Below are 25,167 nucleotides of genomic sequence, written 5' to 3'. Positions count from 1 at the left end.
TGAGCTTACTTGGCATTAATTTGACCGTAATGAATGATTTTCAACTTATTTCCCCTTTGTTCTTTTCTCATTTATAGACTCAATTAAATTAGTATTACAAAGTGCCAACTTGCTTGCAATCACTGACATCAAAATGTGGCCACAACTGTTGACTCTAAAGGGCCATCCAGGTAATCCAGAACATGCTTTATAAATTTTACTTTAGATCACGTGTGGAATGAAAACACAGCATTTGAGAATTCTAGTAGAGAGGGGGTCTCCCTGCCCCACGCCTGGGATACGGCACCTGGTACAGGCGCCTTTAATCTCAACAGCTTGGGTGCGGTAGGTGTTTCTACAGGAGGACATGAGGCTCAGGGGTGTTCAGCCATTTACCTAGGTCCACCCACCTAGCAGGTGGCACAGTGAGACTCAGATCCTAGGCTGTGTGTCTCTACATCCGGTCTGTTGATTAGGCTGGACTAATCTTTGAGCACTGCTGAGTGGTTAATGCTATGATACATATTACTGAGGTGGAATGGAGGGCGGGGTGTTGGGGAGACAGAAAGCGAGGAGGGAACCAAACGTGCTGGGCCAGAGATGGCCGTGTAGACCCAGTCCACTGGGCTCGTGTGCGGTGGCGGTTTGATCACAAGCAGTGGGGAGTCTGGAGCCATACGGAAGCCAGGGAGCCACACAGATGAAGCGTCCCTCCCAGGGGCTCTCGGGCACACCTCCAGGTGGGGCCGCTCCGGGCGTCTCCACAACTGGCTTAGCAGTAATCAATGTACAAAGGACTGAAGGGCATGGAAAGAAAGTTCCGGGTTGCACCTCATCACCTGACCCACGCTCCTAGTTCCAGGCACGTGCTGCTTCCTGCTTTGAGTCTGAAGCTGGAGGTTCTTTCCCAGCCCCCTTTGTGTTAATCCTTTCGTGTCTTCAAAGGGTTATGGGAAGGGTGACCCTTAATTCACATCCACAAAGCTGGGGCCCTCTCTGCCTCCAGGACTGGAAAGAGGCCACGGAAGGGGCGTCGTCAGCCAGTGTTCCCACTGCGGAAAAGCCGAAGGAAAGTGCTGCCCATCCCTCTGAGTCCAAGTGTTGAGATTTCAGGAAACTAAGAAACCGAGGTAACCAGCGGGCAGATGTCATAAACACCCACTTCGATCCGACAGGCTAACAACACTCAACACAACTTTTGCATGGCTTTTGCATTTCCTGAAAATACAAATTCATCTGCTACTAAAAATCTCCTTCCTGTAGCAAAGTTAACTTTCTATTATTTTGGGACGGCAAATTGAGTCATGTGAAATTTCAGGAATATCACACACGCGCGCGCACACACATCAGGTAAAGCCATAATGAAGTTCTTCTAGCTTTCCATACATCTCGAGGACAATGAAGCCATTCAATCGGTGCCTGTATGATAATTATCTTTTTGGACACATGACCTCATACTTTCAATCTAGTAAGCACATAAAATCTGAAAATGAGTGGTGTTAGTGAGAGGTACTGAAATGGATACAAGGGAACTGAAACAAAATAAAGCCAGCTTTAGTCCCGTAATCCCCGAAGGAAGAAGTGCTAAGAGGATGGTGACTTAGGACACTTAAGAGAAAGAAAAGGACCGAGAAATAACCTGGTGGATGCATGACGCATTTTACTCACTAGATGCCTGACCTTCACTGCGTGAGGTCACATGAATTTGGGTGCAGGAGGGGTAGCGGTTGACTCAGGTGTGGGCAACAACTGTGATGATATGCGATTCCACGTAAAATGACTGGGTCCTCTACTGCCCCTCAGTTATTTCTGGTTTTCTATTAGGATCCTACATAGCCACTCACCTTGGGCTGCTGGAGCCAGTCCACAGAGGGGTTAGCTACAGAAACGACTGCTCCCGGTAGTTTCACCTTCATTCTCGGGGCAATCTCAGTCAGATTTGTAGACTCTCCTTTCTCTAGAGATGTGGGTACAACCTGCACCAAGGTGGGGCGTGTTACAAGGTGTGTGACCGTGCGGTGCTGTTCTCACAAACTCCATTCACTAATACAGACCCACCGGTGACCCAGGAGACAGTGCAGGCACCCGGCATCTCTCCAATTTAGGGTCAGCTTCCTACCTTTCTGGAACACTTTCTGCACAGAGAAGGGGCCGTGTTACCTGCTCTTATTATGAATCTTAATTTCTGTGTCCTGGACCCCGCTATCTGTGGTTCCAAATGCATTGCTATTATTTCTCCTGGAAGGCCTAGAAGTGGGAACCCAGGCAGATGGACACCTTGGGCGGGCCCCAGAAGTTCTCAGGTGGGAATGCTGATCCAGTGTCTCCACGGCCCATCCCTTTACCCCTCTTATGCCCCCCACTCCAGTCCCCTGGAGACCCATATGAAAAAGGCTTCAGAGCAGGAAGCCTGGTTGATGTATTAATCAATCAACCGACAAGTATTTATTGAGAGTACCTAATCTTTACTCAGCAAATGCTGACTGGAGGGGATGGTGCAGTAACAGGTAATGGAGGACTCTTCAAAGTCACAGAGGACTTGAAACGGTTACTCGACTCGCCATGGATTCATTCAACAGGTAGTTACTGAATATCCAGGCGTCAACTGTGCTGCATTCTGGGGAATGGGGGTAAGGAAGACAGATTAGACTCTTATTCCCATGGAGTTTATAGTCTATCAGGGTCATGATTTTTTTTTAAGTACTTAAAATAAAGGTAATCTGTATCATAACTGGAAAACAGGCTGCTTAGGCAGCTTACCGTAGCTAAAGAAATGAGGACATTTAAAGTTGCTTTAGGTTTTGAGACCTGGAAGGATACAACCAAGTGGCTTTTGGGAACCTGATACTGGTGGTGGCAGACAAGGTGGACTGAGGATGTACTGGGTTGAATAACGTCCCCCTCCAAATCCATGTCTACCCAGAACCTCAGGATGCGCCATTATTGTGCCATTATAGGGTCTTTGTAGCTGTAATTAGTTGAGATACGATCATACAGCTTTAGGGTAGGCCCTAAATCCGGTGACTGGGGTCCTTATATGCAGGTCTTGTGAAGACGTAGATGCCCAGAGGGAAGAAAGCATGTGAGGATGGAGGCAGAGACCAGAGTGATGCGGCTAAAAGTCAAGAAACACCAAGGATTACTGGCCGCCACCAGAAGCTAGGAGAGAAGTATGGAACGGATTCTTCCCTAAGGCCTTCGGAGGGAGCAGGGCCCTGCTGACACGTTGATTTAAGACTTCCAGCCACCAGGACGGCGAGAGAATAAATTTCTCTTGTTTTAAGCCACCCAGTATGTAGTAATCTGTTACAGTAACCACAGGAAACACGGGATGACTGTCCCGAGTCCAGGAGCTCGCCAGGCTAAATGATGTTCAAGTCCTGTCTGAGGCGGTGGAGGGCTCAGGTGAGAAAGAAAGACAAGTTCAAGTCTGTGTGGTTGCAAGGTGATGGCTGAAGACCCTGGTGGAATAAACAGGATACATCTTTCCAAGCTTGTTTTATGATCAACAGACAGCCTCAAGGACCATGAATAGACAATTCTTGGGCCTCTGAAGGCACGTCTCCATTTATGGGACAGCATGAAAAAGGAGCAGCAAGCCAAAGGTGAAGACAGAGTTACTGAAAATATTCCATTCAAGTCAACAGACATTTATTGAGCCTTCACTGTTTCCTGCCCCCAAGAAACTCAGAGGGCTAGTCAGTTTCAGAACAAGAGAATTTGAAACCAAGGGGATATGGGCCATGACGCAAGTAGGCTGAAGGGATGGAAACAATGCAGAGGAGAAAAAACTGTCCCTGGCGAGGGTGGTCGGGGTTTCTTCATAGGAAAGACGACATCCGAGCAGGGATTGAAAGAACCGATGAGGGTGGGCCAGCAGTTAAGGGTGGAGGAGAGGGGAAAGAACCAGAATCTGCTGTTGTGTCTGAAGCTCCTTGAGTAGAAGCCACGCCAGTGCCTCGTGCAGCTCACGGAACTGCTGGGCCAGAGGATGAATGTGTGAACTAATGAAATGACCCAGAAGCCAGGCGAGGAGAGCGCTGGGCAAGAAAGAGAGGACGGTGCACATCGTCGAAAGCCAGAGAGAGGCCGGGGAGGACGAAGATGGACGCAGAGCAACTGAGCAGTGCAACAGAAGCTTGGAGAGATCTGGGCTTTGGAAACGTGAGAAGGAGCTCCTAGGAGTTAGAAAGAAACGAGTGATCCAGGAGGAACCAGGACTCTGAATAAAGGTTCAAGTCACTTGGCAGAAAAAAAAAATACTGAAGCAGGTTTCAATAGAGTGTTGGAGGAAAAGACAGTGTTTGAAGGTAGAGAAGAAGGAAACTTGAAGATGCTGGGGACGTACGGTGCCTTAGGAGCCAGGGGTGATAGATAAGTGAATCAACCCACATTTATTGAGCACCTACTAAATGGCAGGCACTGTAGCCATTTTCAAATACATCTTCTCTGCACCTGAAATCGAGACTTCACATGAAATGTTAGCTTCGGAAAGAAGAAATAGGTTTTCGTCTAATGGGGAATGGGACGCGATAGATGAATTTTTAAGGAAGCGGGGTGAAGGGGGTCTCACCTCATTCATCAAATATCCACTGGAAATTTCCTCTCTGCTAGACACTCTGCCAAAGGCCTCAGATCCATTACCCAAGGGGAACCTTATGGCAACTCTAGAACTCTGCTGTGCCGTGATCCTCATCTTGGAGACGGGGAAGCGGAAGCTCTGTGAAACCTTTGCCACATTATTTCAACACGCAGGCAGTTACTAGTGAAACCAGGACTCGAAACCGACTGTGTCTGGACAAACAACTAAGTATTTCTCAGCTGCGGTTCCTTCACCTGTAAAACTACCTCTCAGGGTTATGGTGAGGCTGAATCATTGAGAAGGTGCTCGAGAAATGGAAGTTCTCGTTTTCACTCTTACTCTCCTTTAGAGAGGGACCATCAGGTTCTCGCTAGACCCTCACTCCTCTGCAATACTCTCTGCCACTTTTTGGAGTCGGAGGCTTCCTGGGACACCTCCCCCCACAAAAGAAGGTGCCAGAAGCATTACAAACTCAAATCCATCTGCTACCTCGGGCCCCAGATGTCTGCTCCTTGCTCCCAGAAAAGAAGCCACATCGAGGACGCAAACTAAATACGGAACCCGACCAAAGAGCAAAGGGTGTCTCCAAGAGGGATAATGCAAAGCGAGACAATAGTTCACAGATCGATAGGAGACCTTTAAAGGCCACTGATGAGCTAGACGGCAGGGATGCTCCTGCTGTAGAAGGAAAATAAGATGGATCAATAAGAGATGAAAACCGATATGAAATGGCCGAGATGGACTGCCCGCTGCCGGGCGCTCTTCACCAAGCTGGTTCTCCGGTCACACTGTTCTTTCCCTTCCTCCCGTCTGTGATGAGACCCCCAGGCCCTGGAATAAGAAGAAAGGGGCCCCTGAAAGATGGCAGCGGAAAAGCCAATAAGTCAGACCTCTTTCACCGCCCTGGTCACTGGTTACCACACTGAGGGCAATCTGCCTGAATGCACCAACCTAGGGATAAGGGAGAAGTGTGTTTTCTTAAACTCAACCCTCCACCCCCACCCTGTGATCCCCGCTGGTGTGGGTGTTTCAGCAATGTGGTACATTTTAAAGGTTCCTGGTGCCTTTAAAGGATTCATCTACCAGCTATGCGATCCTGGGCAAACTCTGTAACCTCTGTGAGTCTCAGTTTCCTTATCTATAAATATGTGAGCATTGTCGTGATGAAATAGGATAAATGATCACTGTCACCTTCCTCATCGCCACCACTACCACTACCAGTCGCCAGCCCAACAATTAATACGGATGTGGCTGAACGCCCACACGGCTCTGTCGGGGGAGGTTTGAGGCTCAGACAGACCACTAGCTGGGCCGTCTTCAGTGAGTTGTAGATCTTCCCGGACCTTCATGTAATCCATCGTGGACCCAGGACAACATCATCTCTTCTGTTTATTGTGAGAACTGGAAGAGGCAGGTAAAGCGCTTAGCACGTGCCGGGCACATAACGAGTGGTCAGTAAGGGTCCTTTCTCTTCCCTCGTGACTCCATTCCATCACTGGTCCCAGCAGAGAGCTTGAAGCTGAGATCTTGGAGAGCCCAGGCTGACAACTCAGAGTCCAGATCGAGAGGAAGACAGAAGGGTCCGTTTGGGGGAGTGAGAGCGGGTGGAAGGCTTCAGGGTCTCGTCGGCACAGGACTGAAAGAGGTCCAGGCAGGCTCCGGGCCCTTAGAGAGAAAGCTTCCCACCACCACGCCCTCAACTCCTTGTTGCTCTTTCTCCCGCCCTGGCACGGAGCCCAAACCTTCAGTCCAAGCTGCTCGGGCACCTGTGCACTGCACAAAGGGACGCAGAGCTTCTCTTCCTGGGCCCTGAGCATCCTTCTCCAGCCCTCAGCGACAGGGCACTTGGCGGCTTCCTGTCTCCCCACTCGGCGCCCTCCACCCCACTTTGCTGCTAGGGTTCTAGGCTCCATTCGTGATCCAGGACAGCAGGGTCCACAGGGATCCATACGGCCATCCTCCTGCCGTAGGTGTGGGTTCATTCAACACTACCTGGGCCCCTACTATGTACCAGGCACTGTGTCAGGCAGCAGAGAATACGAGATAAACAAGACACAGGCCTCACCCCTGAGGCCATCCTGTACCGGTCAGTGATCACAGATGCCATGAGCTCTGCACCCCACCACGACCGTTTTTGCCCTAAAGAGAAATCTCCTGAGAACCTCCAATTCTCTCCCATGCTTTCTGAACAACTCTTTCACGCCTCCTGCGGCATAACTGACGATCCGTGTGTGAACATGTGTGGACCCCAGTCGGTTGGGTCTGTGTGACATTCATTATACAAAACGGTTATTGGATTATCTCATTCTTGAGTCCTACTAAGGGGCTTGGTGCTGGCTTCGGAATGACTGTCTTCTAAGTGACGCTGCGTTCAAAGTTGTACAGTGAAAAGGACATAAATTTGAGCAAATCTAGGGCAGGGAGAAGAGCCGGAATGCCTGAGTTCAAATCCCAGCCCTTTCTATCCGGATGACTTCAGGTGATGGGGCTGCAGGAGCACCGTCCTTATAGGGTTGCTACGGTCTTTCACCTCCTGACTCTTTCCTCCTGGGGCTCAGGGCGAAGGTCTCGCTTGGCACATGGAATGTATAACTGTACACCAATGATCTCGTTCTCTGTGATGTAGCTGGACCTACCACTTGTTAGCTGTGAGACTCTTGGATAAATCTCTTGACACCACCAAACTTCACTGTTTCCTATTAATAAAACAGAGGTAATATTCCCCGTGTTGAAACTTTGCCAGGAGCCTCCAGTGAGATAAGCCACGGAAAGCTGCTAACTCAGACCACTGGTGGACGCTGGTGTTTTCTTGCTGAACACATGCCAGTTCTCTTTTCCTCCGTTTGCGACAGCTCAAAGCGCTATGTACTTGGGATCAGTGGAGGAAACCAGAAGAAGGAAACGAGGAAACACAGAAACTTTGGGGCTGGATGTGGCTGAGGACCAGCCTCATGGGGACAGCCAAGGAACCTTCCATTCTCTGTTCCCACCAAGGGGTGGTCTGGCTCGAGTAATCCACTGGAGTGCACCCCACCCCTTGCCCAGATGGTCTCCCAAACTGCGTGATGAGTGGCCCTGCAGACATGGCTTCTTGAAGGGTGACAGTGGTGATGTGAAAGATGATTCATGTCTGCATTGGGCTCTTTCTGAGTCGCTGTGACTGGCAGAAAACAACTGATCAATACCACATTTCCAGTTGTCATTAGAGTTTTTAATAGCTTGATGCTCTGTTGGAAGGCAGCATCAGGGGTGCATGTGTTTTTGGAGACAAAGAGATATGTGAAGAGGCTACCCTTTGAGTTTGGACTTGAGGACACCTTGGGTCCTCTGAGGGATTTATCTCCTTCCAGAAGCTGCATGTAGTTGCCTTGACACGAGATGGTTCCCCCGTCCTGCCGGGAGGTTGTGTCCCCCTGTTCTTCTGTGCAGTCGGGCTTTCCCTGGGGTATCATGAGCTTGGTCCCTGGGTCGTTCCCCAAATTCTACTCCTCCCCCCCTCATACTCACTGAGCTCTGACAACAATATCACTCGAATGTCGACCTGTTTGTTTATCATAACGTCTATAGCCCAGGTCAACTCTCTGGAGATACACCAACTAAGGTGATCACCAGGCCTCCGGACAGCCAGAGTGAGCTGTTCAAATGGGATGTGACATGCGTCCCTCCTTACCGATGCCGAAAGCGGCTTCCCAATGCCCTCTGACCTCCCCACAAGGGCATGAGGGCCCCGCACGTCTTATGAAACCCATCTTACACCTCATCCCCTCTCCTTCTTATTCTAATCCCCTAACTCTTTTTTGTTGTTGTTTCCAAAACACACCAAGACTTTGTATACTCATGGTCGTCATCTCTGACGTTCCCACAGCCTGGTCGACTGTGGCCCGAGCCCTGCGCGAGCCGGTTTCTTCATATTGTTCACATCTGGGCTTATGTGTCTCCCTCCCAGGGGCCTTCCCTGACAAGTTCATCTAAGGCACTGCTATTCCAATTGCCATCGTGCTCTAGTATTTCCTGTTATTTCTTTCCATAATCTGAGATGATGAGTGACCTGCCTTATCTATTTGTTTTAGTGTGTCTCCTCCACATGGCCGAAAGCTCCCTGGTGACCTGGGTCTCGTTTACCACTCGTCCCCCACGCTGTGCCCGGCACCCAGGCGGCCTGGAGTAAACGTGTGCTGAAGGAATGAACGAGTGAGCGACGCACGCTGCCTCGCTAGGGAGGCTGGGAGGCCGCCGCCTTGTCCACGGGGTGGGGTAGGGGCCGTGAACACAGGAAGAACCTTGCCGCTCCCCGCTCCCCTTCAGGGGCTGCCCACTGGCGCCGGCCACAGCCCTGACTCAGCTCTGCTTAGGAGCCTCTCCAAACACTGACTCGACACTCTCCCTTCAGCCTCCCCTCCCACTCCGCCTCCCTGCTGCCTCCTCTGCAGACCAGGCTCTGGCTGCTCAGTGAACGCCCACTAGGCTCCACTGCCCCGTGTGCTCTGAATTCCGTTTCTCATCCAGGACCGCGTGGTGTGACGCTGCCTCCAGAGAGCCTTTTCTGAGCCTGGATTCCAACTCTGTGGCTGTGTTGTGAGCCCCCTCTTTGAGCTTCCTGCGCTGTCGCCTAAAACCAGGGTCTCCAAAGCGGGGCGATGCAGGGCCTTCCTTGGGGCAATTGCACAATTAATTAGCGCATTAATTTCTAAATTCCTACCTTTGTATGCTTGACAATATGCATAAAATATTAGCATACCACTGCACATATGTTAATTTTAGAAGAGGAAATAGAAATGTGTATGGGGGAGTATGGTCAAGAAATTTATAAGTGTTCATGGTCAAAAAAGGTTGGAGACCACGATAACATAATACTCCTCACACAGCCCTGTATGTGCTGCTTCTTGTCTGTCGCTTCCAAGACCCCTTTTAAAGGAAGTCATGAGGGAAGGAATACCAAAGGTGGTGTTACCCAAAGGTGGTACAGGAGCCGGTTTTAGATGGTACTTCAAAGAAGCACACTGATACCTCTTGAGAGCGCACTGCCCTTTTCAATTCTCTTCCATTCTTTCTCTTCCACGCAGGAGAAAAATCTCAGCTGGGTGTCAGTATGTTTCTAACACCTCCGGGTAATGCTTGCTAGCTTCCCTTTTCAACAGAGAGATCAGGCTTCAGGTTCAAGACCTTGGAGAGGGCTTCTCATCCAGTCAGAAGCCAATAAATCGGCCTTATTTTCATTTCCCCTTTCTATTTGTGACAAGTAATGTTGGTTTTTCTCTGCTAAGTTTGCAAAATTCATTAAAACAGATTTATCTAAAGAGTGAGTAAATTTTTAAAATACTAACTAAGTTAAAATATATGAGTAATTGAATATGGCAACTCACTTACGTTGGGGAAACACTAGAGACGATAATCAATGCCACCTTTGAAATACGCAGACTTTGCTAGATTTCTAGCTCTGGCAAGGACTAAACCTGTGGTCACTGGTGAGTTATTCTCTGAATCTGACTGTAAAATGAGATCAAAAATACTTAGCTTTCAGAGGTTTTTTGAAGATTACTATTAGTGTATTTGAAGACATGTCCCAATGCCTACCTGATTGGTAATAGAGAGACGTCTGTGCAAGGAACGAAGGGTGACGACAAATGAAATAAATCTGAATCAATGCATCAGTAAACCTGGCTCCCCCCTCACAGCCCCATCCCTCTTTGCTGGGATGAGTCAGGCCCTGCAGCGTCCCATTCTCTCTTTCACTCTCTCTTTCGCGTTCCAGACCCAGCTGACAATTACCCAGGAGACTTGGGAAAACTAATGACCCCTGCCTAGCCCCTTAACTCTCTCCTTTGGGGTGATGAGTGAGAGAGGAGAATGGAACGTGAGATCTGGACTTGTTTGTGGCTGCGCTGGAATCTTGTTAGAACTCTGCAGAACATGAGCGTCTCTAAATATAACTCCTGCCTGGGCAGTGGATGAGTTCCCCATACAAAGCAGTGCCTGAGACCAAAGGAGGTGACCACCATCTGGCCCAGGTCCTGTCTTATCTTTTCTCTAAGAAACATCATGTTCGTCATCCTGAAAACAAAGAGACACTTTGAAGGCATCGTGAACCAGGTCCTGAATGAGTGTTTCTGGAATCCACGCGTAGTCTCTGCAGATCTGATTTTAAAGGCCAACGGTCAGCCATGCCCCGGTCCAACACTCACAAACACAGCTGCTCCACTTACATTTCAAAATGAGAGCTATGTTTTTTAGAAGTCAAAGCACCTAAAATTTTTTCAACGACAAATAAACACATGAACCTTCCCTCTCCACATCTTTTCTCATTTTTCAGTAGTTTAGCCCAATCTTCTTTCCATGACGCTTGGGTCAGGAAAGGGTACAAGTGGAAGCTTCCAGACTTCTTAAGGCAGAGTTTCACTTCTGCTGGATTCTGTTAGTCAACACAAGTCAGAAGGACAGCTGACATTCAAGGGAAGAGGACACCTCCTCTTGACAGAACAAGTGGCATGTGTGCACAGGAATGGGGGGAATTGTTGGTACCTGTCCATGTAGACAGTCTAGTGCATGTGCACACACACACACACACACACACACACACACACACACACACAAAATCCAAGTCATGAAATGTAGGACTCACTCCTGCTAACACATGTCAAGATGAGCATCAGTCATCACTAATTTCTGCCATGGGATGCCCATGGAGTCTCCACTGGATCCCCAGGGGTGAAGCCCTCAGGTCCTTCCACTTTGTTTTCATCTTCATTTCCACCGGAGGGAAATGCGAGACAAAAGGGCTAGAGCTGCAAAAGACTACTGTGCTTTTGTGGGACCACTCTGGCGGGAGCTAACAGCTGTTTTAGACTATAAGGCAACGTTGTGAGGTGTCCTGTGATGACCCGCTCTCAGTCCCTCTTTTCCGGCCACTCAACCTTTGCCCAGACCATTCCTCATGCATGACTGACTTGCCTTGGGCACAAGACCATGTCTTCTCTCTTCTCTAATTAGCAGATCAAGGTCCACGTACTTCATGCCCCCTCAACATGATTCTCCTGATGAAAACAAGTCAAACAGTCTTGATTCTTCTTTATTCTGAGAGATGTTAGAGGATGGACTGGAGTTGGCTAGATGGTAGGGCAGACCGTGAAAGGAGAGGAGGCAGACTATATAAGTCAGCTCTAGAAGAGAGAATGGCTGCATGGTTGTCTGGCCTCACCTCAGAGAGAGACTTCCGTGGGGTTACGGGGTGAGATGAGATGGGCCTCATAAGGAAAAAGGATATGCACACATATCCTATCTGCAGAGGATAAATGTTGAAAAAGCATTTGAGAATAAGGTCACAACATAAAGGAAATGTTTACGTTTGGAGATTTATATTTGACTGAACTTGTTTCTGGCAAAGAAGATAAATACTAAAATGACTGTAACAAATTTCAGTGTCCTCAGTGATGGTTTTCCCTTATTACCATCCCAAGGCTGCTGCACCTGTCAGAAGGTAGCCAACTCTATTTAACCGAAGGGAGAGAATTTTCTGTTTAGGTCAATATATGCATAACTTCATTCACCAAATTTAAACAGAACCATTATTTTAAAAACACTGTACCTCAGAGAGTACAGTACATCTACACTTGCAGAAACCAGTATAAACTCCCAACCCTGGAAGCAGTTGTCATGAAGTGAAAAACCTCTCTTCAAAAATTAACTCTGATCAATGAAATCAAAAATTGTTTCTTTGAAAAGATCAACAAAATTTACATACCTTTAGCTAGACTAACCAAGAACAAAAGAGAGAAGTCTCAAATTACTAAAATCAAAAACAAAAGCACTGCCAACTTTACAGAAATAAAAGGGATTATAAGACAATACTATGAACAGTCACATGCCAATAAATAAAATAACCTAGATGAAATGAACACATTCCTGGAAACACACAAACTACCAAGACTCAAGAAGAAAAAGGAAGATACTGAGTCAGTAATTAAACAAAATAAACTTCCAACAAAGAAAACCCAGGAAAAGTGGCTTCATTAGTGAATTCTTCCAAATATTTAAAGAAGAATTAACACCAATCCTTCTCAAACTCTTCCAAAAAATAGAAAAAGAGGGAACGCTTTCTAACGCCAAATGAAATCACATGGAAAAAAATAAAGCTATACACCGGTATCACCTGCAAATACAGATGCAAAAATTCTCAACAAAATACTAGCAAACTGAGTCCAGCAGCATCATTAAAGGATTGTACATCAATACCAAGTGGTAGTTATCCAAGGAATGCAAGGTTGGTCAAAATAAATCAATGTAATATACTGTATTGATAGAATAAAGAGGAGAAAGCCACAAGATCATATTAATAAATGTGGAAAGAGAATTTGACAAACTCCAACATTTTTCATGATAAAAACACACAACAAACGAGGAATAGAAATGAAGTTCTTCAACCTGATAAACAGCATATATGAAACTAGTTACTCTAAGCATTTTTAAATAAAATGAAAAAAAAAAACAGACATCCTGACTTTCTTAATTGTATTTGAAATGACTACTTAATTGATGATAATAAATTTCTATAGATATATGGAGTTAAAAATTAACGATTTTGTAATTCCTAATGAAATTAAAAGAAAAAGAGCATATATGAAAAACTCACAGCTAACAATATACTCGATGGTGAAAGACTGGACACTTTCTAAGATTAGGAACAAGATAAAAGTGTCTATTCTCACCACTTCTCCTCAACATTGTACTGGAAGTTCTAGCCGGGGCAATCATAAGAATGAATGAATGAATAAATAAACAAATGGCATCCAAATGGAAACAAAGGAGTAGAACTATCTCTATTCACAGATGACATAATCTTATATACAGAAAAGCCTGAAGAATCCACAAAAATGCTATTAAAGCTAACAAACAAGCTCAGCAAAGTTGCAGATACCAGATCAGTATACAAAAAGCAGTTCCTTTCCTATACGTTAGCAATGACAAATCAGAAATGAAATTAAAAACCAATTCCATTTACCAGAGGATGAAAAAGAATACTTAGTAACAGATTTAACCAAGAAAGGGTAAGATTTGTACACTGAAAACTATAAAACTTTGCTAAGAGAAATTAAAGAAAACCTAAGTAAATGAAAAGACATGCTGTGATCATAGATAAAAAGCCTCAAATTGTTAAGATGGTAACAGTCCCAAATTAACCTACAGGTTCAGTACAACCCTATCAAAATTACAACAGCCTCTTTTTTTTTTTCCTTTTTTTTACAGAAATGGACAAGCTGATGCTAAAATTCATAAGGAAATGCAAAGGAACATGAATAGTCAAAATCTTGGAAAAGAAAAACAAAATTAGAAGACATACTTCTGATATCAAAACTTATTGAAAAATGATCAAAATCGAACTGTGTGATAGTGGCATAAAGACAGACATATAGATCAACGGAATACAACTGAGAGTACAAAAATAAACCTATACATCTGTGGTCAATTGATTTCCAACAAGCTTACCAACACCATCAGTGGGAAGGAATAGTCTTTTCCACTAATAGTGCTGGGGCAAGTGGATATCCAAGTGCAAAAGAATTAAGCTGGACCCCCCCTACCTTATACCATATACAGAAAATTATCTCAAAGTGGGTCAAAAATCTAAAGGTAAGAGCTAAAACTATAAGAAGGAAATATGGGAGTAAATCTCTATGACTTGCATTAGGCTATGGTTTCTTAAATATGAAACCAAAAGCACAAGCAACAAAAGAAAAAACTAGATAAACTGTATTTCATCAAAATTTTAAAATCTGTGCATCAGAGGATACCATTAAGAAAGTGAAAAAGGTAAGTGTTATGTACTGAATGTTTGTGTCTTCCCAAAATTCATATGTTGAAACCCAACCCACTAAAAGCTTAGGTATTTGGAGGTGGGGGTTTTGGGTAGTAATTAGGATTAGATGAGGTCATAAGGGTGGAGCCCTCATGAATGGGATTCGTGCCCTTTGAGGGTCGTAAGAGACCTTGCTTCCTCTGCTCTGTTCTCCATCATGGGAAGACACAATGAGAAGGTGGCAATCTGCAGTCTAGAAGAGGGTTTGCACCAGAACCCAAACATGCTGGCACCCTGATCTCAGAACTTCCAGCCTCTAGAGCTACACAATATAAATTTCTGTTGTTTTTAAACCACCCAGTTTGTGGTACTTTATTACAACAGCCTAAAACCAACTAAGACAACAACCTGGAGAACTATAGTAAATATCTGAAAATCACATATCTGACAAATGTCTAGAATTCAGAATCTATGAAGAAATCTTACAAGGCAATAAAATGACCAACCAGCCAATTAAAATATATGCAAAAAAACTGAGCAGACATTTCTCTAACGAAAATAAACCAATGCCCAAAAAACACATGAAAAGATGCTCAACATCACTACTCATTAGGAATACGTAAATCAAACCCATAATTTGATATCACTTCACACCTACTAGGATGGCGAAAATTTAAAAATAAGAAATACCAACGTTGGTGTAGGTACGGAGAAATTGGAAACCTCATTCATTGCTGATGGGAATATAACATGGTGTGAACACTGCAAAAAAACATTTTGGCAGTTCCTTAAAAACTTAAACATAGAATTACCATATGACCCAGCAATTTTACTCCTAGGTATATACCCAAAAGAAACAGAAACATATACCCACAGAAAAGCTTGTAGAAAAATGTCCAAAGCAGCATTATTCATAACACCCAACAAGTAGAAACAATCCAAGTGTCCATCAACTAAGGAACTGATAAATAAAAGGTGGTATATACAAACAGTGGAATATTATTCAGTCATAAAAGGGAATGGAATACTGATATATGCTACAGCATAGAAGAATCTTGAAAGCATTATGCTAGCTGAAAGAAGCCAAACACAAAAGGCCACAGAGCATACGAATCGATTTATAGTAAAGGCCCAGAACAGGCAACTCCATGGAGACATGAAGTCATATAGTAGTTGCCAGTGGATGGGGGGAGGGGGATGGGGAAAACTGGGAGGTAAGGGATTTCTTCTTGGGTGATGGAGACATTCTAGAATCAGCGGTGATGGTTGCACAACACTGTAAATATACTGCAAACCACTGGATTGTATACTTTAAGATGGCTAAAATGTTTTATTATAGAAATTATTTAGAAAGCAATAGTAAAAGAGAAACACAAATATCATATGATATCGCTTATATGTGGAATCTAGAAAAATGGTACAAATGAACTTATTTACAAAATAGAAATAGAGTCACAGATGTAGAAAACGAACTTATGGTTACCAAGGGGGAAAGGTGCGGGGGGAGGGATAAATTGGGAGATTGAGATTAACACACATACACTACTATATATAAAATAGTAAGATAATAAGCCAATAGGCAATAAGAACCTACTGTATAGCACAGGGAACTCTACTCAATACTTTGTAACGACCTATATGGGAAACAGATATAAAATGGAGTGGATATATGTATAACTGATTCACTTTGCTGTACAGCAGAAACTAACAAAACACTGTAAATCAACTATACTCCAAGAAAAACTAATCAAAGAAAAGAAAGAAAACAATAGTAAACTTTGATTTGGGAAGATGAACTGTCCCCTTTGCCACTTTGTTCTAGGTTATTCCTTTGCCTTAGCATCAGCTGCTCTACAACATCATTCTTGGCCAAGCCAGTTATTAAGACCCGCAGAAGGGGAGGTATACAGGTTTATATATGGTAGGTGCCCAGCCCAGGTCTAGTTCTTTCCTGGGTCATACCCTGCCTCATGAGTGACCTCCTTCCTCTTCCTAACACCTGTCCATCCCTCCATCAGCCAGGCCAGAGCTCTCTGCCTGAGCTGGCCCGGCTTGTGAGAAAGCCAGTTTGCAGGGGTACCAGTTCTCTATTGCCTTGGGCTGTTACTCTCCATCGCTCTCTGTATTTTTGCCTGTCTCTCGCTGCTCAACTGGAAGATGATACTCCAAAGAACACTTCCAACTAGCCCTTCTTAGAAATCATCACTTCCTGCCTCATCTCACCAAAGCTTTCCTTCCAATGTCATGTTCCTCTTCTGTTTCTTACTCTCCCATTATTCCCAAACCCCAGACTGCACTGACACGTGGCTGTCTTTCCAATCCGAAGCGAATGTTCCACTGACCCACGTTTACATACAACATGCCGTGAGTACAGTAAGTCCCCTACATACAAACATTTATGTTGCAAACTTTGAAAGATTTGAACGTCTGTTTGCATGCCCAATCACATAAGCTAATTCCCATGTCTGGCGCACATCGTCACGTGCATGCATCCTCTACAAGTGGTTGTGCTTTGGTGTACTTTACTGTACAGTACTGTATAGAGTACAGCATCTTTATTTCAAGCCCAGGATGTCTGGAAGCAAGCGTAAAAGCAGTGGTGATATAGCTGGTACTATACTGTACTTTTCAAGGTATTGTACTGTAAGATTAAAAATGTTCTCTTTATTTTTTATGCTTGTTTTTTATGGATTATTTCTGTGAGCAGTGTTATAAACCTATTACAGTATAGTACTATATAGCCGATTGTGTTAGTTGGGCACCTAGGTTAACTTTGTTGGACTTAAGAACAAACTGGGGGACTTCCCTGGTGGCACAGTGGTTAAGGATCCGCCTGCCAAAGCAGGGAACACGGGTTTGAGCCCTGGTCCAGGAAGATCCCACATGCCGTGGAGCAACTAAGCCTGGGCCCGCATGCCTAGAGCCCATGAGTCACAACTACTGAGCCCGTGTGCTGCAACTACAGAAGCCCGTGCGCCTAGAGCCCATGCTCCGCAACAAGAGAAGCCACCACAGTAAGAAGCCTGCACACCGCAAAGGGTAGCCCCCGCTCACCGCAACTAGAGAAAGCTCGCGTGCAGCAACAAAGACCCAACACAGCCAAAAATAAATAAATAAATAAAATTAAAACAAACAAACAAAAAAACAAATTGGACTTACGAACGTGCTCTTGGAATGCAACTTGTTCGTATGTGGGGGACTTACTGTACAGTATGTAAACATGTGAGCGCTGACTCTGTGTCAGGCACTCTTGGCTTCACAAGAGTGCTTCCTCGAATCTTCAGGGAAACAACACAAGGTGGATACCGCTGCCTCCACTTTCTAGCTAAGAACACGGAGGTCAGGGAAGAAAGCAACTTGCCCGTGGATATGGGGCTGGAAAGAGGCTCAGTAATCAACACTGGGGGTGCCTGACTCAGGAGCCGACGCTGTTTCCTCTACACTGACATCTCGTGTTTTAAACACTGAGACCATCATTAAGCACCCTCCTATAACGCCATTTCAGAACCCATTCCCTGGGGAATGGCTGTCAATAGGCAAGGGATTTCTTTTTGGGGTGACGAGAATGTACTGGAATTAGTGGCAATGATTACAGAATTCTGTGAATACACTAAAATCCAGCGAATCGCACATTTTAAACAGTGCATTTTATGGTATGTGAATTACACCTTTTTTTGTTTTTTGTTTTTAAAGAACCCGTTGGTATTGTTATCTCTAGCAGCTCAGCCCAGCCAGAGAGAAAATGTGAATAATTTATCACCTCTGATGGTTTCCCATCACACTCAGAAAACATCCGAATGACTTTCAGATGTTCGCAGAGGCTGTGGGGCTCCACCCCGACTGTCCACCACTCACCCTCCCGGAGCACATCTGCACGGGGCACCCTACCGCAGACACCCACACCTTCTCACCTCCCCCCACCAACCTCTCCAGAAGAACCGGATGATGATGTCCCTGGAAGTGGCCACGAGGAACCACGGATGGGAGGAACAAGCAGTCCACGTCCTCCCCTCCAGAGGAAGCATGATGAGATGGGCTCGGTGTGGCCCGGAGAAGGCAGGCGACTGAGCCCACCTGCCCGCTGGCAGTCAGGTCAAAGACACTGCCTTCCCTTCCCTTCTCACTCCCCCACTCCCCTTCCCAGGCCTTGTGGAATCACCTCCTAAACAGTTGTCTACACCCACACCCTCGTGTCAGAGTTTTCTCCTGGAGAAACCAACCTCAGACAAGGCTTTCACGGAGGTAGTCACCGCCCGTCTCTCTGACGCCACCTCCCACCACTTGCCTCTCACCCGCCTCTGTCGCTCCCACACTGAACTCTCTTCCCAGCACGCGAGGTTGACCCCCTGCAGGCCCTGTGCACTGGCGCTCGGGTCTTCCTGCCGGGAAGCATCTGCTCCTTGCCCAGGCATCCATAGCTTCTTTTCCTTTTGTGGTCACAGCTCAAATGTCCCCCCTAAGACAGATCTTCCTTGAACTCTAAAATCGACCCCAATGCCCCATCCCATGGCCGGTCACACCCCCCGTCTTTCACTCCAAGGCATCTGTACACAGAAGGAGGTGCTGGAAGCTGTGATTGCCCCTCTGGGTCCAGTCCACCTGCCTCACCCTCTTCTGTGTGCAGGGAGGCTGATCTTTATGGACAACAGTGGGCTCCAGGGACCTCAGGCTACAAATCGGTTTTGGCCACCAGATGTTCTCGCAGGCAGTCGGGGCGATGGGGGGGAAGGGTGTGGGTAGAGTATTGATTCCCGCCATGTGCTCCCTGCCAGGGTCCTTGGTTCACCCTGAACCTGCCCACACCTACATAAATAGTACTTTATGAAATTCTCCTGAATTATTCACTTTGTGCCATCTGTTTTGTGATGTCTGTGTCTTGATGTGTGTGTGTGTGTGTGTGTGTGTGTGTGTCCTGTTATACATTCTCTAAAATCATTTTAATCTAGCTCTCCCTATAGGAAAGTAAACCTCATGTGAGGAGACATCCTGCCTGCCTTTTCCATGACTGTATCTGACTGTGTCCTCAGCGCCTAAAACCGCACTCAGCATAAAACAGGTGCCGGTAAATATTTTTTGAATGTATACATTCCATTTATTTGCAGGTATTTTACCAAGGGAAGCCTACGTATTGCTGATGGATCAGGTCACCTACATTTCTTTAAGTAACTTGTTTCGGGTCCCAGGCAACAAGGTTCTCTGAGTTCATGCTTATTTTCCTTAACCCCTTTGGCTGGGGGAGCTGCAACACAGGGTTACAAATGAGTTATTCTCTGGAATGGATTTAGCTGTCCCCTTCTGTTACAGGTTAATAAAATCTAGGAAATCACTTCTGAACAGCCAGAAGTACATTGTGGGAAAACGAGGAGACAGTTAAGAAACAAGGATTTGAGTTTTCAACATTTATGTTTGCTTTCACTCCTAATAAATATTTAAGTAAAACTGAATTTAACTTAACTTGATGATGATTTAAGTTTAATAGTCATCTGTTTATAGCAGTACTTTCCGCAAATTTTCAATTAAGAATCTTTGGCTCTTAACTAAAATACATTAAAAAAAAAACAACAAACACCTTTCTCCTTCTACTATAAATGTATAACTCCACATTCACTTATGTAATTGTTGTATGAAATCAATTTCAGTTGTATTTCCTTTGTAGAAAAACAGATGGGAAAGGACTCATTTGCATTTGGAATTGACTTGATAAGGTTTACAGAAAAAATGACAAATTGCGATAGGCGGAATAACGCCCCCCGCCCCCCAAAATGTCCATGTCCTAATGCCTAGAACACGTGACTCTGTTACTGTACATAGGAAATGGGAATGAAGGCTGCAGATGGAATTAAGTTTGCTAATCAGCCAACTCTGGAACAGAAAGATTATCTCGGATTCTCCAGCTGGGCTCAGTATAACCACAAAGGACTTGCAAAGCGCAAGCAGGAAGCAGAATAGAGGGATGTTATGTAAGAAGGACGACGCTACCCACTGTTGCTGGCTTTGAAGATGGAGGAAGGGTCACAAGCCAAAGAATGCAGGCGGCCTCTAGAAGCTAGAAAAGGCAAGGAGATAGATTCTCCCCTAGAACTTCCAAAGGAACACAACCATGCTCACACTCAGATTTTAGCCTAGTGAGACCCATGTCGAACTTCTGACCTGCAGAACTGTAAGACAGCTAACCAGTGTTGTCTCAAGCCAAGTCAGTGGTAACGTGTTACTGCAACAACAGAAAACTAATGTAGAAACACAATCACGTTCTCCCTTTTAGAGGGGCAGCCATAGCATCTCTCTTCTACATGAGGTATTTTAATTTTTGTGGGAAATTTCAAATCTGCAAACGTAACTACAGAGTCATTTGGGTAGACTTTTGGCATTTTTTTTTTTTACAAGTCTATAATACATTCCAAGTATTCCCATCAAAATGGGAGGTTCCCTTAAATTAAACCGGGTTAATCTTTCAATTCCCAGCTCTTTTGCAATAAGCAAAGGAGAAAAAAAATATCCAAGTGCCCAACAGTGTGCTGAGTATTACAATAATGTAGATGTGCCGCTCTTGCTTTTCCCACCCAGCACAGTTGGCGCACCGCAGGACGAGGGGTTAATACCCGTGAAGAAGATCAGCCCTGCATTGTGAGAGAATTAGCAGCTCCCTAGAGCAGTGCGTTATTTTGAAAGCACATCTTCCTGCTTCTTGCTTTCCTCTTCCGTGGTGTGAAGGGAACCTGGGTTTCCTGACATGTTCCAGCTAGTTCAGACGCTCCCAGAGAGCCAAATGACTCAGTCCCTGAACCACTACCAATGTTTTCGGGATTGAATCCCGCTCTTATTTTCTAAGGAACAATGTTTAACTGGCCTCTGTGGCACTGTGTCAACTGACATCACCCTTTAATTGCAGATATGTCACGTCAGACTACCACCAATATTGAGGGAAGCAACCCAAGACGAGTTAAGCAACACGACGGAGGCTGTAAGTGTGTTTTCCATATTCCTGGTCAAGGGGAAGGTATGGGCCACGAGGATGTGTACAGTTCAAGCCCTCTCAAACTGACCGCAAAAATGCTCCAACAGGTCAAATCACATTTATCTATCAAGTGCAGGGCAAGCCAGTGTGACAGTCTCTCTGAAGGGTACATTATTCTGCCCCCATGTATTTTAAGTAACTCCCATGAATCAGGTAGTACGTGAAACACACCAAGCTCAGTTCACACCAGAAGCATTTTTATTTCCCCCTGTGATGGCTATTGTATATGCAATGAATTATGGGACTCAAAATAAGCTATTGCTTAGGGATTTTGAAAGTTAATATGTGCATGGAAGGTGATGAAATCATGAGCCCAGTGGCCTCTGAATTAGTAAGATCCTGTGAAGGAGATCTTACCCAAACTTGTTTTCAATACCAGATCAGGAGCGGATACAAAGAGAGCTGACCTGTGTATGGGTCCTTTATACAACTGTTCATCCACATGTGATCTCACACATAATCACTGGTTGGCTTCTAATAAGACCCTCAACGTCTCCTTGACATAAAAAACAAGAGCTGCCTTTACAGACTCGAGAAGGTAAAAGCCAGTGACCTCTTTCCTACCTGTGAGAACTGAGACTGAGGACTCGCTGGAGGACCCTCACGAAGGCTCTTTAGTATTCCTGGGGAATGAAGCTGATCCACTGCAGCAGGCTTGATGAAGGTCTAGAGAAGAAAGCACGATGAAAAAACCTTTCACAATGTTATGCAGGTCTTTGGGTTTTCCTGAAAAGACAATATAGCTCTCTGGGTGATGGCCGCAGGTTTCCCCTTTTGATGGGTACATATGTAGAAGAATACGGGGCAGCAGCCAGCTCTAAGCAGAAAACTAAGATGGGGAAACCAAGAAACCAGAGTTTACAAAAAGGATGACACGTAACTTGGGCTATGATTAGAATCAGACAGCAAGATGGCAGGCCAGGGATTATCTAGTTAAGAGGGTTCTTCAAGATGTGTACACTGTGTGCTGAACTATCAATAATTTCATACAGACTCTTTGCTATGGGATTTCTTTTCTCAGTCCTATTCTGATGCCCATGTGTGAGCCATGTGAATTTTAAGGGTGCTATGGATTGAGTGTCTATGCCCCCTTCCCTCTGCCCCCAAATATTCATACGTTGAAACCTTATCCCTAATGTGATAGTATCTGGTGGTGAGGCCTCTAGGAGGTGATTGGGTCATGAGGGTGGGGACCTCATGAAAGAGATTAGTGCCCTTTTAAAGAAGACCCCAGAGAGCTCCTTTGCCCCTTTCTGGTGAAAGCCAAGTAAGCAGGCTCTCATCAGACACCAAATCTGCTGCCTCCTTGATCTTGGACTTCTCACCTCCAGAACTGTAAGAAGTAACTGTTGTTCAGGCCACCCTATCCACGGTACTTTTGTTATAGCAGCCCCAGTGTACTAAGGCAAAGGGCATCGTCTTCTGTCCCTGGAATTTGACTGGAGAGCTCTCTCTGATTGCCTGGATGGCCTGCTCCAGTCAGGCTCTGCTCTGTTAATGAAAGACGAAGGGGGCCAGAAATAGATTAGGCATGGAGGGGGCAGGGACAACTGCCTGAATACAGTTGCAGAAGGAATAAGAGAACAGCAGGGATCACATAAAACATTCGCAACGGCAGCTTTAAAACAGACGAAGTTGGCTGTGTCAATGTCATTCTGTTTTCTGCTCACCACCTGGAGTAGGTACTTTCCTCATAGGTGAGACACTGACTAGGTACCTTGGACATCACATGCCAGGGAGCTTGCCATTCTCTGTCTCCAACAGATAAATCACGGTCCTTTCATTGTAATAACACTCAGTTCCTGGCAAAGTACCAGGCACTTTCCATGTATTATTTCATGACTTCTCTGTCATGTTCTTTAAAAGAAGTCCCCAAAAAGTCCGAGGAATTTGGCCAACAACGTCTTGGATGTCCTGACGTTGTCTCTGTCTGCAAACGTACTGGATTAAGGCTAACGTGTATATTGTTTAAGCTAAGGGTGGATTTGAAAAAGAGCTGGATATTCTAATGCCTGTGTTCAATACTTTGCCACTTAAGCTGACTGCAGATTCTCAGGCCAAAAGTAGATATCAAGGCTGACAGAACGCTCTCCACACAGTTCAAGTAAACTGGTGAAAAGAGAAATAATCATAATCCTTCCCAATTCAGTTGCGTTTAGTTTCATATAATCTTACTATCTCCCTTAAGCTTAGGCACGTTGCAGAGAGTTTTCAAAGTGTGGTCCTTGTGGAACTTACCAGGTCAAGGCCTTTGTGAGGTGAGGCTTCACGAATCTAAACTGCTAGCAACACCCCCAGGAACACCCACTCGCAGGACAGTTTTAAAACCACTGTCTTAAACTTGGGCATCCAGGGTCGCTCCCTCCCCACTCCCTCCCTTTGTTTCTCCTTCTCTCTCTCCTGTTCTCTTCCTGTCCCATGGCTGTCGATTCTTTCGTGCTTTCATCTTTCTTCTTTTCTCCCATATTTTTCTGCCAAAGTTTACTTTTGTCCACGTGCCAGTGAGAATGGAGATACGGACAATTAAATCAAATGTAGGTAGGTAAGTAGGTAGGTTTAATTAAACGAAGAAAAAAGAAAGAATTCTTCAGACTTTTTCTCACGGAGAATAAGACATTTCTTTAGAAAACTTCCTTGGCAAGTAGGGGGGGATACAAGCTGAGGACCTCAGGGACCTGATTTGAACAGCAACGCTCTGCAGGGGGCAGAGAGAGGAATGTGTTTATTGCTTCTCAGCAGAGAAGGGGAGATAAGGGAGGATGAGGGGCAGGGAGGAGGAAGAGAACCAGTAAGATGGGGGAAGGGAGCTCACAAACCACAACGTGGCCACTCCCAGCACTTGCCCCAAGTGTAAATAAAATATACCCAAGTGCTCACGGAATCCATGTTAGTGGAGTTTTTCAGTCAACAATGAAAGCTGAATTCTGCATCTAGGTTGATCCCTGAGAGAACCAGAGAATCTAGGAAACCACGGAGGAGCACAAGGCGATACACCCCGGGAACTCAAGACACTTCTGGAAATCTTCGGGAGGGCTTGAGATTGCCGGGCACAAGCCATGAACTTGGAGTCTGAACTGAGTTTAAAGGTCTCTTAGGAAGACAGTAACCGTGTGAGTTATCAGATCAGGTCACTTTTGAGAGTTAAAGGGAGCACCTGAAAGATGTAGGGACAGGAGGCATATACCAGGGAAATGATCACCCCACCTAAAGAGGGTTCAGATATCTTGAATTCATGGGCAAGAGAGGACACATTGTGGAGCTCGCTCAGAAGGTTTCCCCTAAACTACACTCAGGCTGTTAGGGGGCAGAGGAGAAGGGAAAGAAATGTGACAGCAGCTGGAGGAGAAGCTCAGGAAATGAATTACAGACGCCTTTATGTCTGTGAGAAGATCAATTCCGGTGACCTTAGGTAACAGATGATGGTAGATTCAGTTTTATAGTAGATTCAGATAAATAACCAACACTGGTAAAAGAAATTTAAAAAAGAAATAAAGGAAAGAAGGCAGGCAGGAAAAAAGATGGAAGGGAGGAAGGGAGAGCAGGAGGGAGAGAGGGAGGGAGGGAGGAACGGGGAGAGGGAGGGAGGGAGGGAGGAAGTTAGTTTGAAGCTGTCTGTTCCACTAAGCGGCCTTTCTTAACGACTGATGGTAGAATTCAAAACACTGCCTTGAGCGATGCTTCACCGAACCTAGGGGTGGCTGACAAACAACGCCTGACTGCATGGCAGGCAACGTGGTGTCATGGAAAGCCTGCGCCCTGAAATCACAGAGGCCTGCCCTGCAGTCCCAGGGAAGCAAGATG

The 25,167-nt window shown here is 45.5% G+C and overlaps 1 long non-coding RNA gene across 3 annotated transcripts in view; it reads right to left on the bottom strand.

Moving 5' to 3' along the window:
- LOC113627320 (uncharacterized) overlaps positions 1–25,167 on the bottom strand; it is a 241,568-nt gene that overhangs the window by 125,259 nt on the left and 91,142 nt on the right. For all 3 annotated transcript variants that reach the window (XR_003435511.1, XR_003435509.1, XR_003435510.1), the window contains one exon: positions 21,931–22,032. This is a non-coding gene — a long non-coding RNA (uncharacterized LOC113627320). The remainder of the gene's footprint in view (positions 1–21,930; positions 22,033–25,167) is intronic.

Source organism: Aethalodelphis obliquidens, unplaced genomic scaffold, assembly GCF_003676395.1.
Source record: "Aethalodelphis obliquidens isolate GAN/ISIS:26980383/991018 unplaced genomic scaffold, ASM367639v1 scaffold20, whole genome shotgun sequence".
Lineage (NCBI taxonomy): Eukaryota > Metazoa > Chordata > Mammalia > Artiodactyla > Delphinidae > Aethalodelphis > Aethalodelphis obliquidens.
The sequence above is the reverse complement of the archived record's forward strand: the minus strand, read 5'-3'. Positions and strand labels throughout refer to the sequence as shown.